The sequence below is a fragment of the Lygodium microphyllum genome, chromosome 23 (genome assembly GCF_053477565.2).
Source record: "Lygodium microphyllum isolate KBCC chromosome 23, Lygodium_microphyllum_v1.1.10, whole genome shotgun sequence".
NCBI classification, from domain to species: Eukaryota; Viridiplantae; Streptophyta; class Polypodiopsida; order Schizaeales; family Lygodiaceae; genus Lygodium; species Lygodium microphyllum.
The window spans coordinates 11320579-11338735 of record NC_141157.1 but is presented as its reverse complement, the minus strand read 5'-3'; the positions used below and the strand labels follow the sequence as shown (position 1 = coordinate 11338735).

Below are 18157 nucleotides of genomic sequence, written 5' to 3'. Positions count from 1 at the left end.
CATTTAGTTCAAGCATTGTGATGGAGGTATTGGTTTGTGTCAAAAATAATATGTTGAGATATAATTATAAAGATTTTGGCTTGAGGAATACAAGCCTATTACTACTCTTATAGAGGCAGGTTTGAAGTTGAGCCTTCTTGATGCTAGAGACTACTTTGATGTGTCTGATTTGTGTATGAATTACAAGGCCTAACATTCCATTTGTAGTCTCATAGATGAGTAGATTTATGCATAGCCTAAGTACTAAGCATTGGAAGAGTGAAGTGGACCTTTTGCTACTTCTGTGGTACTTGGCACCTTGGGCTATTTTATCCTAAAGGGAATCATTGTGGCAAGATTTACATGCTTTTTTGGATTCTGACTAGGGTAGTCATTATGACACTTATGTATTCACAAGTAGTTTTTGCTTCCTACTTAGCACTTTGTGCATATCATGGTTAAGAAAGAAGAAATCCACTTTGTCCACTTTTAGTTGCGAAGCTAAGTACATGGCATCTTTCATAGTTACAATTGACTGTGTTTGGCTAAAACACCTTTTGGATGATTTGAGTGTTGGACAATCATCTACCAACACCATTTTCATTGACAAATCAAAGAGCTGCATTGGTAGTTACAATGAATCTAATGTTTCATGTACATACTATGTACATTGAGGTGCATCGTCATTATGTCAAGAAGAGACTATTTGCTATAGAGGAATCGGCTTGGCCTATGTGTCGACATTGGAAAGCCTTGCTGATCTTTTCACAAAGGCTTTGCCTTGTGAGAAGTTTGAAGCTTGTTGCAAAGCTTTGGGCTTGCTCACCTTGTGGATTGATCTACTCCATTAGACTTGGCACTTCCATATACATGATTAGCACCCCTTGTTCACCGCATAACTCCCAAAGGGGATTTGTTACCATATTTTGACAGTGATTTGTGTGAGCACACTAATATTGTTCGGGCACTTGTTTTGCTCTTTAAGAGTTTTTTTCCCTCCTTGGACTTCTATATATGCCTATTCACTTTAGGGCATACTTAGTCTCATAAATCTTCTTTATCGATACCTCTTAATACACTTTGAGCTGTGCTCTCTCAAGCTTCTTCTTCTCCTAGTTGTGTACTTGCAATCCTATGATCCTAAATCCAACACAACAATGGTATTAGAGGTGTTATAAATATTTCTCAACTAAACAATCAAAGAAGATTGTATCTACATCCATGGTTATATAGGTCTAGGATGTCTAGTAAGATTATCTAGTTTTTAATACTATTGAGGATTTGAATTATGACATAACCCCTTGTAAGTATGAAAACTTAGAGAGAGTAAAGATAATGTATATAAATATTCTATGATTACCACTATAATTGATAGGGCATATGAAAAAGGTTATCTCTAATTTATATTGTTGAAAATAAAGGACTCATTTGGTCGTTAATGAAAGAAGCAAATCATGGGATTTTTCTTTGATCAATAAGTCTATAATCTATAATAGATGGATGCACTCTTGTTGGTGATATATGTTGGCTTTGAGACACACCTATGAGTGAAAATTTTGAATGTATAGTTAGTGTTTCACAATATGTGTTATCTACCATAACTTAGGCATCCACTAGAATCAGAAAGGGTTGTAGAACTTTGGAGATGCAAACACTATCATCAAATAATAAAGAAAATAAAAGTGAGCTACATGTTCTTTTGTATAGACTACAATCAATTTGTTGACAATTAAGATCTTTGCGTAAGCTTAGGGTAGGTAAACATGTCAACTTGTTGTGAAAAGGCACACTCTTTAATGTAGGTTGAATAGTTTATCCATGGAAAGTATGGAAGGGTGAGGTGGATAATCTAAAGTTTGCCTTTTAACTTTGGCCATAGACAACGTGAAATGCCTCCTTGGACATTTCCTTAGCAACTACCAAAAATTTATACTTAGAAAAAATAGGGGCTAAGAAATGTTTGCCATCATGTGAATCCACCCTAAGTTCTAGTGATGGGAGCCCATGTAAAGCTCTTATAAGCCTTGCTTAAAAATGAGAAAGAATGAAGACAAAGTTAAAAGCATTTACCTTTTCCTTATGGTTCAATGTGGTGTGATAAAGGATTTGCCTTTGCTTGATGGTGGGGCATTCTCAACACAAATGTTCACTAATAGTAATAGTAAGATCCTAGCTAAGAAAATGTCACTTGATGAACTCATGGCTATTTATGAGGAGTTTGCATAACTCTTTGCATTTGTGACTAGTAAGGAGAAGATTGAGGTGGTGCTACTAGATTAGGGAGATGATTTAGGTAAAGTGGCTCAATTGAAATTTAAAGTGATTGAGAAAGAGATAGTGTTTAGATACTTAGGTGGACCACATGGTATAGAAGTAACCACAATACAATATTTGATTGATTACTCTCTAGATTTAATGGAAAGCTTGGCAAAAAGAAGAAGTTGGTTTTTGGTCTTCCAAGATGATTGACTATCCTCAAAATAATTGTAACTCCCACGATAAGTTTTGATGCCTTAGTGTTCATTCTCAAAGGCTCTTTGGTAATAACTATAAAGAAACTGTTTAGGCAATCTTGTTGGCCTTTTCGAGAAGGAGGGCATGCATGTTATCTAGTGGAACCAAAGTCATGGCTTGATCTAAGGGAGGATTAGGCCTAGAGTTGGTACATCAAAAGTCAAGGAAGCTTATATTCCAATTATTGAAGAGGATTGATGGAAGCCAACCATGGAATATGATTCTACAACATTAGACCAAGAATTCTAAGATCTGGGGTATGACATGGCATGGGTTGGGACATTTGGGATGTCCTTATCTACAGAGAAGCTCCCTTGAAGATCAAAGTATCAAGCATGGCTTAGCAAATAGTAGTTGAATTCTCATGTCACTCAAGCTAGAGGGAGACCCTCTTAGGATGACATATGCTTCTCTGATGTAGAATATTTGGCTAAACTCTGAGGGATATTAGTATGCCTTTTTACTAGACTAGTCTAACACAATTTTGAGTAATAGCCTCTGTGACAAAGACATACAAGGTGGCATGATCACCAAGTCAATGACATAGGACATTGGTTTGGACTAACTATAGAAGAAAAGGAATGGCTTAGTGAGGTATTAAGCAAAAAAAAAAGGATGATTGGCCAACCACTTTCCTCGCTAGATTGTGCAATGCATTCCAAAGCTGCAATTTGTCTTAAGAAGACAATTGATTCTCAAATGTTTGATGACATATGGATTCTAAATCCTAGGGAGGATTTGAAGAAGGTAGATGCTAGAAGTTTCCTTGGCACTTCAAGAAAGAGGTTAGATAGGACATGATAGTCCACTCTATCATTCAAGCTTAGTTTGATGTTCTAGAGAGTTTTAGCTAAGAAATTGCTAACTAAAGACGAGATGAAATTTATGAATGTGTCTCCTATTCGTGTGTTTTGTATACGAGAGAAGAAGAGACTATGTAGCACTTAATGTGTGACAGTAAGGAAGTGAAAAAGTGTTGGAAGAAGTTTGCAACCTTATGTGACAATGTAGGGAGGGAGCCTCAATGCGGTCTCCTACAAGGTGTGCATTGTAATTTGAGAGGGATTATCACGCATGTTGTATGGAAATTGTAGGAACTCCATTTCGTTTAGCTATAAGAATCATATAGGTTTCCTTGATTTTGTATCAACTTAGCTATTAGTCGGAGCCCTAGATATCATGCGAAAGAAGGATGATATCCGAGGTTACAAAAGTGCTTGCAAAGTTGATTGCATCTCGTTAAGAGATGACTAGGTGCTTCATGCCTAGATTCTCCCATTTTGCCAGTGGTTTGCACGAGGTTCAAAGGTGCATGTTTCATGTGGCAACATACCAACTTTACATGAATTTGATAATCCATAATTTATACTAAGCATTCTGCACGTAGATTCTCTTGGTGCTTTGCATGTTTTGCCCCGATGCTCTTGGTGCTTTGCATGTTTTGCCCCGATGCTTTGCACTGGGACTCAAGGATGCATGTTTCATGTGGCAAGATACTGACATTACAGGAATTTGACACCCCATAAACTATATAGAGAGATGCTTCTTTTTCTTCCTCCACACACACACACACACACACACACACACACACACACACACACACACACACACACACACACACACACACACACACACACACACACACACACACACACACACACACACACACACACACACACACACACACACACACACACACACACACACACACACACACACACACACACACACACACACACACACACGCACGCACGCATGCATTTAGCCATCATCCATTGGAAACAAAACGATAGATATTTGTAAATTTACCAACAATTCTCTATGATATTTCATTGCAATATGTTTGTCGCCTTAGATATTTCTATGATGAGAATGCTTGAATGTCATCATTACATTTTATATGTTCTATATTTATTTAGAGGGAGGGAGCATTAAGTATTTGAAAAGTAATTAAGGTTCATGCAAAGGTCAAGTGAGGGGTCTAGAGATTTAAGGGCTAAGGGGTTAAAATCGATGGGGAAAGGAAGCTAGGGTGTTGGATGGGATAGCTACTAGGTTTAAGGGAAGGATTATCATTTTGGGGAGAGCTAGGGTTTGGGTTTCATTTGGCATTTTGGGGGCTAGAGGGTCATGAATTGAGTTTTAATAGCACATACGAGAGCGCATCAAAACTTAGGGACATTAACCTTTTTAGGTGGGGAGTTAAGCTTGGTGGGGGGTCACACACACACACACACACACACACACACACACACACACACACACACACACACACACACACACACACACACACACACACACAAGTATTAATGTAGTTTAGAGTCCATTATTATACACACGCATGTATTATAATATGTTATATATAAATGCATTATCAATGTTTATAATCGTCTTATCAATACATTGAAATATACACAAATATATATACGTAATTATACACACATACACCCACATCATAAGGTATATATTACATATATTTGTATACTATGATTTATTGATATTACATTACATATTAAGTTCTGCATTACGTATACATTACATTATACAATTGTATATACATACATATACATACACCATCTTTGTATTTACATTCGTTTTAATGACTTATATTACATCTCTGACTTACATTGATGCATTGGAGCAATGGGGATGTCCGTCTTAATGTCGTATATTTAACTTGCTCTAATACATCAGAGTGACAAGGATGTCCATCTTAATGACCAATGTCATATATCCAACTTACATTGATGCATTGGAGCGATATGGCCGAAAAAGGTCGCTTCGAAATTGATATGGTCGAAGTAGGTCGCTTCGAAATATGTTGAAGGAATAATTATCCCTATTCTCTTTTGAGGCTGGTTTTGCTTCTGCACTATGCCTATGAGATAAATGGAGAGGAATCATTGCCTTCTTCCTAGCTAGATTCTCTATGATGTGATATAGGTTGTGCATAATTGGACACTAGGCGCTCCGCACCTAGACTCACCCCGGCCGAGGCGGGCACGATTTTCGCGGCGAGGGCGGGTGCTGGATGCGTGGCACCCGCCCTCGCATTTCTTTGTGGGGAGGTTGGGGGCTGCCACATGGCACCCGCTCCCAACCTCCCCTTAACTAATAGTAAAGATATGGCCATTGGAAATGTGGACACACTTTTAATAATAGTATAGGATGCATCGGAGCAATAGGGCCGACATAGGTCACTTTGAAATAGGTTGAAGGAAGAATTACACCTACCCTTTTTTTTATACTCTCTCCAAGCTCGTTTTGCTTTTGCAGTATGCTTACTGGACGGATGGAGGGAAAGCATCGCCTTCTTCCTCTCTAGGCTCGTTTTGCTTTTGCAGTATGCCTACGGAACATTTAAAAAAGACTATTCTCTTTCCTCTTTCCCCCCTCTCCATCTTTTTCTCTTTCTTCTTCTTCTTCCCTCTCCCCCTCTCTCTCTCTCATTTTTCTTCTTCTATCTCCCTCTCAAAGTGTGTGAAAAAACAATGTCCAAAAAAATTAAAATAATTTTTTAAAAAATATTTAAATAAAAAATTTAATCAGAGAGAGAGAGAGAAACTAGACCTTACAGGTAAGAGAAAGAGAGAAGAATTTAATTAAAAAGGGGAGGGGAAGAGAAAACGAGAGATTATATATGAGAGAGATAGGAGGGGGTTTTAATTTTAGAGAGAGAGAGAACGCGTTACAATGAGAGAGAAAGAAGGGGAGGGAGGGACTTTTAATTAAAAATATGAGGAAGAGAAAAAAAAAGATTACATGTGAGAGAAGGGAGAGGAGAGAATTTTAATTGAAAAAGAAAAGTTCAAAAAATGGGATAGGTTGGGGAAACACTCTCAAGAGGCCTTTTAAATTTACAACCAAAATAATATAATAGTAAAATAATATAGTAGTAAGATGTAAATGTGAAAGGTGCACAGATGAATATAATATCACCACTGGCAGTTTTTAACGCACGGTGGCTTACCGTAACTATAGCGCGAATAAAAAGTTTAAACTGTCTCAAAGTTAGGTTAGCCATCGACAGTCCCGAGAAGACCAAATATTGCGAGAAGACATAGTCAGGTGGAAGTTTCCTGGTCTTGCACGCAATTGATCACGCTGGACATCCGAGAGAGAGAGAGAGAGAGCGCGAGCGAGCGTGCAGGCGGTCGATTGGTACTACTTTCGCAGTGTATCCTCAGCAGAGATCGATAAATATATCTGCCTACTTCCCAGGGGAAAGGTTAGCTCTATCTTTAAATAATGGGTAACCGGTTGCTGGTTCCTCCGGCCCTGGATACATCTCTAGGTGACATTCTTGATTGCTGGTTTTTTTTTTTCTTTGTTGGAATTAAACAAAGAGTCTCGGGTGAGAAAAAAATAGCAGTCTATGGTGCAGTCTTTGATGTGGGTATGATCAATAGCACAAGCATGCGTATAATAAGAGGGAGGGACCTTTTGTTTCGGTGATCGATGTAGCATTCGCACTACCGAGTTCTCGGCAAGTTTTAGCATGGACTCATTCGTTGTATCACATGTATGATGTGCAGCTTCACACAGTAATAGAATGGCTAATGGTATTCCTCACAGCAGTAACTCATCTGACAAGACAAGAACTTCAGTGGACTATCTATCACCGAAAAGGGATCAGGGGGATCATTTGTGGCTCCAGATTTGCTCGGAAGCAATCCAGGATGCTGAAAGTGAGCCCCTCCTTGCAGATTACCTGCAGTTAGCCATCTTATCTCATGACTCATTGGAGCAAGCCCTAGCATTCCTCCTTGGAAAGAAGCTTGCTAGTGCTACCTTGGACTCTATGATGCTTTGCAATTTATTTTATGAGACGCTAAAGCATAACACTGATGCACAGGAATCCTTGAGGGAAGATATGAAGGCTATCAAGGAGAGGGATCCAACCTGTATCTCATATTGCCATTGTTTGTTGAATTTAAAGGGGTTTCAAGCATGCGAAGCATACAGAATTTCCCACAGGTTATGGATGGAAGGGCAAGTTCCACTAGCATTAACACTACAAAGCAGGATTGCAGAGGTATTTGCTGTTGACATACATCCGGCTGCACGTCTAGGAAAAGGTATCTTGTTTGATCATGCCACAGGGGTTGTTATTGGAGAGACAGCAGTTGTGGGTGACAATGTGTCTATTATGCATCATGTAACCTTAGGCGGAACTGGTAAAGTTGGTGGGGACAGGCATCCTAAAATAGGAAATGGGGTGCTGATAGGTGTCAATGCAACCATTCTCGGCAATATCAAAGTGGGGGATGGGGCAAAAATTGTGGCTGGTGCAGTGGTGCTTAATGACGTACCACCACGAACAATTGCAGTTGGTACCCCAGCAAAGCTGGTAGGTGGCAAGGATCAGCCTACCCTCCTTGAGGAAGTGCCAAGCAATACCATGGATCATGTGTCCCATGCCATGGAATGGTCTGATTACGTGATCTAGGCAGTGGAGAAATGCTTTTCTCAAATGTCTTTCCTACAGATGAATTATCCTCTCTCATTATCATAAAGGACATTAATTCTCATTAAAAGTTACTTAAACCTGTATCAGTGTCTGCCTTATGTGCATGCAGTCATACTACATGTGATGCATCAATGTATGGAGTATTCAGGCTCTACCTGAGTTGTGGGACCAAACATCCAGGAGGGTCTTTGAAGAGGCATCTAATGCCATGCCCTCTATACCAACCTTTTTGAACAAATTTGTGGAGGGGGGGAATAATTTAATGGCAGTGTGTAAAGGACATCTTTCACTGGAACACTCATGAGATGGTCAAAGATCTGTTATAAACTTTTGGTATATCAACCATTATGTTGGATTATTAAACGATCCTTTCTTGCTGAGTATCTGTTGACATTTTAAAAAAGTGGGAAAGACTTGAAAGTTTGGTCACTTACTAGTCCCCCAAATTTGTACAATGTGGTAGTGCTGCGAAATCTGAATGTGATTGTGTGAAGTGTGATTGTTTTTGCTTTTGGAGCTATGTTCACACACACATGCTCGCGCGCGCACACACACACAAGTGACTTATTCCTATGCATCCATTGATTCAAATCTTTACCCATACTAGAGAAGAGGGTACACAACAGCAAGGACTAAGTAAATATCATACTCCAAGATGTGTTCAACATTGTTCATGGGTGTATTTGTGCTGTTGAACCTCATGGGAACATTGGTGGGTTTGGGTGATGAATTGTGGTGTTTCTTCGCCATTTAAATGGTCGGTATGAATTGAATGTAAGAAAGAATTGGATTTGAGTGGCATATAATATAGTAGAGATAACCAACTAGTCACAAAAAATTTGCTCAAAGCTCGTGTAGAATTGGGTTCAAGTGAATTTTATGGCTGACACCCTCCAACAACAAGACAAGTTTGCAATTCATGCCCATGTGAGTAGCTACAAGGGTAGCTAATTATGATCCTGCAAGCTCAATATTAAGTTCAGGGTGCTACATTATCAGGTTATCCAATTGATCAGTGCTAGTACTTGTGGAGCTATGATATCCTTTGTTCTTGAACTAGGGTTGGTAGAGTATGATTCCTTCTAGCTATATGCCATAGAAGTTCGTACTTGTTTATGCCAAGAATGCTTGTCCTCTTTTTGCTACATTCATTTATTCCAAGGACGCTTGTCCTCTTCTTGCTAAACTCTATAGCACACACAAGCTCAGATCGTTGAGGTATCAGATGAGACTGCACCAAATTTTTATGGTACTTGTAACAATGCTCAATACTATCACTCTTGTCCTCCTAGAGATCAATTGCCCTCAGAGTGAATTTGCATTGCCCAATTATATAAATTCTATTAATTGTTTTAGCCTATCTAAGGGCATGGACTATTGTAGCAAATTAAGATCGACTAACTTTCAAATAATTTGTGATTGGTTCAAGTTTACACTAGATTAGTTAGATTTGGTGTGGTTTGTAAAACTCCATTTAATTACATACAATAGGCATTAACAAAAGATTGTCAATGCCCATTGTATGTACAAATGATATATGATAATTGGACCTTAGAATAGGAATTTGGCATTCTCAATATGGCACTGGCTACTTTAGAACCAGTAGTCCCAAAGCTTTGACCCGTAGTTGGAGCAATTGGTGGTGGATATCTATTTGGAGTGTTTGAGCTAGTTGATGAAGAATCAACGCTTTGAAATTTTGCAAAAGAGTTGACCTTTGTAAGAATGCCATCGATGGGTAATTTTGCACTAGTATTTGTAGATAAAAGCTACAATCTCTTAGTTCTTGGATACGTAGAAGTGGTCTAATTCTTGATTGTAAAGAAATGCTGAGACAAAGAATGAGAACTCAAAGTGTAAGACAAGAACAAGGTGAATACAGTACTGCTCAAGGTGAAGAGAGCTCAAAATGAATATAGTGAATGAATAAATCAGACTATGCTAGTATGGTACAATGAGCCTCAGACCTCAATGTCTGGGGTGGATCAGGGATAAGGAGAGCTGGAAGAGGAGTCCGAGACACCTATGAGAGCTCTGAGAGAGTATCATCCCTTGAATCGATCCTAGATGCAGTATACAGTCAGCTTGCCTAACTGGAAAACACAGTGTACAGCAATGTTAATGAAGTGCTGGCAGTGAAACCCAGGTTGCAATATGATAGCATCTGCTGGAGATGAGATGCTGACTACTGGGCAGCCTGTAAAGTAAAGGCACTAATAAGCAGGTGGGGGTCAAAATGAAATCATTTTTAGAGGTCAAGTCTTACCCAATTTACAAAGAATAAGGGAATAAAGAGTACGAAGATTCTGCACCAACAAAGGGGCAGTTCCCTCTCTTTTAGAACCACTTTTACCACTCTCTTTGCCCTCCTTCAAGAGCATTTACAACCTCCCACTTGTCCATCACTTGCATGAAACCAAATCAAAAGCATATGAGAGCTCCACCTCCATATATTGCAATTTTTATGGATAGTTGGGAATTTGAGGCAAATGAAAAAATATATATCCATCTACCTAGGTATAGGTTTTTATTGTGATGGGACTAAGAAAGTTTGATAGCTTAGAGAGAGAGAGAGAGAGAGAGAGAGAGAGATGCTGTCTCCTGTGCATCAACCCTTGGCATTGCCTACCTGACCTGACCTGCACACTATCTGCGCGCTACCCTTTCTACAATTGCCTAGACCTTGGGGCCTGTGCGCCAACATCCTGCTGTCCTGTGCTGCCTGTCACCTGTTTCTGCAGGGGCACTCTGTCAGTAAGACAGGGGGGGGGGGGACAGAGCCAGGAAAGATTGTGAGTGAGAGAGATAGAGAAACAAACTAGCAGTGCTCTGCCTATCCTGGGGGCACCACAGGCAGAGAAGAACTGGAACACTCCAGCCCTGCCCTGCAGAGTTACGAAGTCAGCATGCTGCCCTGTTTTGAAGCCCTCACAGGTTGCTGTTTGTCAGCCTGCAGGTCACCTGGCCCTGTGCAGGTCGCTACCTGCTACTTGCTACCTGCTCCTTTTTCTGACCAGCAAGAGAGACGATACAGAAGCAATGTGAGAGGACAGCAACAGCAGCTCTTCACTCAGGACAGGACAGACTGGGATATTCAGTCCCACAGTGAACACAACCTGTGTTTCCTGCTGCTACAGCAGTCATGTCTAAGTTGAATACTGCTTTTATAGATCAGGTGGTGGAGGCTTTGGGGCCCGATTCAGGTGCTCAAGAGGGGGAAGAAATGGTTCCATGTACTGAGATGGAGGTCCCTTGTTCTGAAGTTTGACATGGTCTTGATGTACAGCCACCGGTCAAACACAGTAAACATGCTTTTGATGCTTTGATGGAAGACCCTGGCGAACCTTTGCCAGATGATCATTAGACACACTCCTATACATAGCTCACATCTACCACTGAGGAATCACAAGACTTAGATTGGAAACACTTGTTGGAGTCTGCTAATACTTGGAGATTATGTCCAGCACAATCGTGAGAGCTTTCCTGTTCAGGATCAGGTTGATGTTTTGGAAGCTCTTGTGGATACAAAGACAATGTTGCATTCATTTTTGGCTTTTTATGAAATAGGGGTTATCCTTTTCTTTTACAGGCCCACCAATCCTAGTGCTTTCCTAGATTCACTCCTAGTTGAATTCACTATTGTTGGGTGACTATGTGGAAGAGGATTTTGTGGGATCATAGGTCTTTTATGAAGTAATGTTAAAAGTCAACCACTGTGATAATCTCTTAGCCAAAGTGCTTTTTTTAAAAATCGTCACCTTATTCATGCTGTGCCTTGGTGACCGTTGGTTGATTTCCGACGCTTGCTTCGACAGGAGTACCCAATTTGGGTAGAAGTGGAAGCTTGCTCTGTTGTGTACTAGCTTTTGCTAAAGAAAGCTATGGCAGCAATTGGTGCGATCTTGGTGCCTCCTAGTTTAAGGGTCACATATCATAATTGAATGTGTATGTTATGGGATACCTCTCGTAGGAGGCCTAACTGGCTGTAGTTAAATTGCCCTAGCATGCCATCATTGCATTTTCATTTTAAATGGGGTATTTATGCTGGCCTTTGTTTCTCTTGTGGGCTGTTGGGGCATTTTTGTTGGCCATTGTTTCTCTTGTGGGCAATTGGGGCATTTTATGGTTGAATGCCCCAAAGAACATACAGCTTTAGAGGTTGGGAGTGCTATGGCTATTAATGAGGATCTTATGGTTGACAATCTTCCGGATGATGAGATGAAACCAAACTTCCCTCAATGGATGGGTAATAATTCCCTGATTATAACTTAATTATAGCACCAAGCATTTATTGCAAAACTGAAAATACAAGTTTACTTACTAATCTTTGGACAGTAGATACCCAGTTGGCCCTAAGACTAGCACCCTTTTTAGTTCTTCGTTAGCTTTATTGAAGTAGAAGTTAATTTACAATGGAATTCTCCCAATTCCCTTCGCAATCCAAACTCTCCTTGCTGTCTAGAGTGACCAACAAGCTTTCAATCTGATTGCCCCTTGATTTGGGCAATCAAATTGCCTCTACCCACTTTGAGAAGAGTAGCAATGCTCCAAATTTGATGGCTGGCTAGTCCTCCACTTGATTTTAGTTAAAAATCACCTTTAGCCTTGAATAATTTAGGTTGCATAATCTTCAATGTTTGCCACACATTCCAAGGCAGCTACTAAACTCTTAATTTTTGTTGTAAATTAGGGTTTACAACAAAGAAAATTGAAATTCCTCAACCTTCATGGATCTCTTACAAAGATTGAAATTTTAAGATGCTTTAATCTTGTCGATAACATTTGATTAAGTTATTAATAAAATGTGTAAGGGTGTTTAATATATATGTTGCATATGTTAATTATTTCATGGTAACAGGCCAAGGATCTGGAGTATGTAGTGGGTGTTAGAGGCAAAAGTTGTGATAAGTTATGTCGGCTGGGCTTTGGGGGTCAGTTGGTGTCAATTTTGACCCTAGAATAGTGGTTTGGTCAATACGTTTATGTATGAATGGCGATACTAAGGTCTAGTCATAATTAAATAAATAATGCTAGTCTAAGGGTCAATAGAGACTAGGGATCACTTCAAGTGTAAATGGTCTAATCAATTTAATTATGGATGAGCACATTTAATTTTGTATAGGGTCAAATTGATTGAAATTAATTTTTAGAATGATTTAATTTTAAAAATTAATTAAATGGTTGTATAGGGTCAAATTGATTGAAATTAATTTTTAGAATGATTTAGTTTTAAAAATTAATTAGATGGTGTATAATATTGAAAAATGGATTTAAAAGACTGCCACGTGGCAAAAATGCCTATGCAAACTGAGAAAACGTTTTTAGGCTTGGGTCTTAGCCATATAGTTAGTTTACAACCTGGGAAAGAGAGAGTTGTTGGTCTATTTTTTGATAAGAGAGAGTTGTTGGTCTATTTTTTGATAAGAGAACAACAATTTGCTACAGAAGATATCCATTTGGGAGCCTTAGTAAGCAAGGGATAGCAAAGAGATACCTTCCAAGGGTTGGCAATAGCATGGCTAATCAGATAACATTTTGGAGGTGCTTGGCAGTGGTGATTGCAATAAATGCAAGCTAGAGTAGACAATAGACAGATTTTAGGGCTTTCTTGTGAAGAAAATCAAATCTCTCTTGTTCTGGCATTCCTTCACGTTCTCCGGTAATTTCTCAAAAGATCTCAACATTCTCAACTATTCTTAGCATGTCTGAGCCAGATTTGTTGGACAGCAGGAGGATTTTTTGCTATAAACCCTAAATTTCCATAGAAATGAGAGTTTGACAGCCACCTTGGGACCCACACCAATAGGAGAATGCATCATACATTGAAATTAACACTTGAAATTGGTGGAATTGGCAGAGATTACACATGTTAGCCCATTGATTGAAAATTGTGGCAGCATTTGGTCAAGGGACAAGTGGCCCAAATTGCTTTTTGCTTTATGTATAGCAAGGGGCTTTTGGATCGGCAAAGAAGATTGTGGAATCTCAACTTATACATTGTCCATTAGTAATTAAAGTTAAAGAAATATTGAAAGGGGTATTGGTTTTAAGGCCAATTAGGTGTCTATTGTCCAAGATTATTAAGGCAATTTGTGCATTTCAATTTATGGTTAGTTATTAATTGTTGTAAGTGTGTGCTTAATTAGATTTTACCACCCTATCTGAGAAGGGAGGTTGGTTTCATGGTTCCATTGCAGATACCACTTAATCCCTTGACTTAGTGGGCTCGAGGTACTTGATTGAAGGTCAAAAGCTTTGCTCTATTGTTGAAATTGCATGAAGCTAAATTATAACAAGAATGCTTTCAGATAATGAGATGGGATCAACTAGGGATGATGCCTCTCAATCTAAAAATTCACAAAGTGTTGGGAAAAATGCAATGCTTAATCGTCGACAAGGTACATAGTATGGACATCAAGTTTATAGTGTTGGTTCAAATCAAAATATGGGTTCTTCTAGGCCTTTAGAGGTTGATGGCTAGTAAGAGCAATAGGAATTTGATGACCATTTTAAAGATCAATTGATGACAGCATTTGAAATGTTGTGCAATTAGCAAAATATCCTCAGTTCATATACTTTTTAAAACCCTTAAAGGAGGCCAGCAAAGAAAAGAAGAGGAAATCATCTTTAAGAGCTCCGGGACAAGAAGATGCATCGAAGGAAGAGCCAATATAGCAACATCATGTTCCAAATTTGGGTAGTAAGTATAAGGAAATGATGTTAGTAGAGCAATTGATGCATAGCAAGACCAACTTGGAAGTGCCAATCCAATGTTTTTTGGACAGTAAGGCATGCATGCAAATATGGGGTAGCTAGGTTACTTTGGTGGTGGCACTAGTTTCCATGCTATGGTTGGAAGGGATCGCATATGAGGATGTATGACAACTCCTTCTGGTATGCAATAACCAATGTGTGGTGTGCAAGGCCTAATGTATCTAGGTATGGTTGGTAGTTTGGATTGATGGTATTAATACTAGTCATGCAAATACTTCATATAGTGTTGGCCATGAGGAAAAATATAGCTAATAATGTGTGCAACGTATGGAAAAATGTATATTGGTATGGCTAGTAGTATGCAAATTTCCATGCACGGTCACATTGCAATGGTCCAAAGTATGCAAACAAGAATGGTTCCTTATGCATCTAGTGCTCCTAGCATATTAGGTACACATGAGGGGTTAGTCAACTAGATGTAGTGTTGTATATTAGTTGAGTTGTGGAATTAGAGTCGACTTGGGTTTGGGCTTAATGATGTTCAATAGAGCAAGGGTTCGGAGTATTCCTCGATGCTCAAAGAGGAGATAGCACTTTCACTTTGGCAGTTGTAGACAACTCTGTACGTAGTGGATCTTTGATGTATTCAGCATGCATCCAAGGTACTATATTGACAATATGTTTACCATTAGGTTACTCATTGTACTGATCATTGTGAGATGTATGTAGATGAGTATGGTTGTTATCGTGGCTTTGATACTATACTTTCGCATCAGTTTGGGATCAGTTCATGATTAGTTATACGTGAGCTTTTGCCTCAGTTTTGAGATTAATTTTTGATTAGTTCTAACTCACTTTTTGATCAGTTTGAGAATTGTTTACGATCACTTTTGGGATCAATTTTGCATCAATTATTGATCAATTTTAGCAATCTGTTTGTGATCAGTTTGGGGTCACATTTGCAGTAATTTGTGATTAGTTCTCATATAAAGAAATGATCAGTTTATGATGAAATTATGTTAAGTTTTCAATGGTTTATAGTTGGTTCCATGGACAGTAGCATGTTAATAAATGACATTGATAGTTCTAGCCATAGCTAATGCTAAATTAATGCTTTTTTATGGTTGATAGTCAGAACATTTGAGAAACATGAGTTATGGATGCATCAAATGGATTTTTAGCAATAATTGTAGGCTAATTCTTAATATTATTTGATGTTTATGTCAGTTGAAAAATTTTAGCAGATTTGGGACATATCATATGGTTGGACATATGTTGTGATTGTGATGGCTTATGGAAATTCGAGTGCAGTATGCTTTTCTTTTGGCACAATCTAGTGCAATCAAGGACGATTACATGAATTTCAAGAGAGAGGTCTATCATGGAGATGTGAAATTTGAAGTTGCTTTAATTTTGTTGATAGAATTTGATTTAATTTTGTCGATAGAATTTGATTAAGTTATTAATCAAATGTGCAAGGTTGTTTAGCACGTGTTGCACATGGTAGTTATTTCATGGTAACAGGCCAAGGACCCTAAGGATGCATTGGGTATCAAAGGCAAAAGTTATGACAAGTTATGCCAGTTGGCTTTGGGGGATTAGTTGTTAGTTTTGATGCTAGGAGAGTTGTTTCACTAGTATATGTCGGTGATGACACTAGGGTTTACCCTTAATTAATAAATGCCTGTTTAAGGGACAATAGAGGTTGGGGACCACTCCATGATGCAAATGGCCTAGCCAATTTAACTATTGATGGACACATTTGATTTTGGGTAATGTTAGAATGGTTGAAATTAATTTTCAAGATTATTTAGTGTTAAAAATTAATTAAATGACTGGATAACGCTAAAAAATGGATTTAGAAGATTGTCACTTAGAAAAAATTAGAGAGAGAGAGAGAGAGAGAGAGAGAGAGAGAGAGAGAGAGAGAGAGAGAGAGAGAGAGAGAGAGAGAGAGAGAGAGAGAGGAAGGGAGCTGCTGGTCTAGTTTCTGATCAGAGAACAACAATTTGCTATAATAGACAACTATCTAGGGGCTTTAGCAGAGCAGGCAGGGGATAGTAAGGAGGTACGTTTGAAGGGTTGGTAACAACATTGTTGATTAGGTGACAACATTTTGGAGTTGCTTGATAGTAGGTGATTGAATTAAATATAGGTTAGAGCAGGTAGTAAGTAAATTTTAGGGTTTTCTCGCGAAGAAAATCAGATCTCTCTCATCTTGGCTTTCTCTCACCTATACCAGTAATTTCTCAAAAGATCTTAGCATTCCTAACCATTCTGAGCACATCTTAGCCAAATCTGGTCGACAACAGAATCATTTTTTATGTAAATCATAAATTTCTACAGAAATTAGGGTTTAATAGCCACCTTGGGATTAAGTTATTAATTGTTGTAATTAAGTGCTTGATCAAAATCTGAAGAGGAAGGTTGATTTTAGGTCCAAATGTTGAGATCTTAGAAGCAAGGTAGTAAAATGACAGGGAAATAATAGTGTTAAGGAGAGAAAATTCATAGTTTTGTTATGAGAAATGACTAAAAAATCAGTTAAATGCAATTGTTACTCTAACCCAATAGTAATAAATGATGTTGATTGCACTTGGAGACCCAAATTTTGTAAACGCCTTCAATTACGGACTGTTGCCTAGTTGCCTAGAATCTTGTGCAATTGTCAGTTGCTCCAAATTTGCAAACACTTGTTGGTAATGGCTAAAACTTAGCTCACAATGATTGCTCCAGTCCTCAAGATGTGTTTTCAGCAATAATGAATACTCCTCTCTTTGAGCATTCATTTTTTCTCTTCCAACTTTTCCCATGTTTTTTCATCCTCCCATTGGAAAATTTAACACATGTCAATCTTTTCAAATAAAATTTTCATGTTAATCACATTATTATATTAATTTTTAGTATAAAGTTATTGACAATTAATATAATAATTATTTTAGTGTCCAAAAGAAGTTTGACCATCCAGTAATTGAACTGTGGAGTTAGCCTCCTTAGACCAACATTAGGTTGTGGATGGAAGGATGAAGAGAATTTCAACATTGTGTCCATATTCGGAAACTATATGGGTCACGATCACCAATGGTTGACTTTGGCATACCATGGTACTTAAACACATGCTGCATAAAAAGGCATGCCATATGATCGGCCTTTAACTTTTTTCTCACTGAAATGAAGTGGGATTGCTTATTGAACTTGTATATGATATTCCATATCCCATCATTCCCTGTAGATGTACGTGGAATTTCAAAGATAAAATCCATAGTAATACTATGCCAAGGCATATCAAGAATAGATAAGGACTACAATAAACCTGGCATCTTTTGACTATCATACTTGGCTTTTTGGCATGCTATGCATATCCTGGCAAACTACTCAACATCATGTCTCAAAGTTGGCCAATAAAAGTAGTGCTCAACTGCTTTAACTATGGCATCAATACCTCCATGACCTGCATAAGAAGCATGACTCAATCATCAC

At 38.5% G+C, this 18157-nt stretch overlaps 1 long non-coding RNA gene and 1 pseudogene across 2 annotated transcripts in view; one reads left to right on the top strand and one right to left on the bottom strand.

Annotated features, from left to right (window-relative positions):
* Positions 1 to 672: 672 nt before the first annotated feature.
* The window catches only part of LOC148015878 (uncharacterized), a 44981-nt gene continuing 27496 nt past the window's right edge, over positions 673 to 18157 (bottom strand). The window contains exon 3 of the long non-coding RNA XR_015688173.1: positions 673 to 1119. This is a non-coding gene — a long non-coding RNA (uncharacterized LOC148015878). The remainder of the gene's footprint in view (positions 1120 to 18157) is intronic.
* LOC148015879 (serine acetyltransferase 5 pseudogene) lies at positions 6482 to 8398 on the top strand (annotated as a pseudogene). Its single transcript, XR_015688144.1, has 2 exons — positions 6482 to 6721; positions 7029 to 8398. The product of XR_015688144.1 is annotated as a serine acetyltransferase 5 pseudogene (transcript).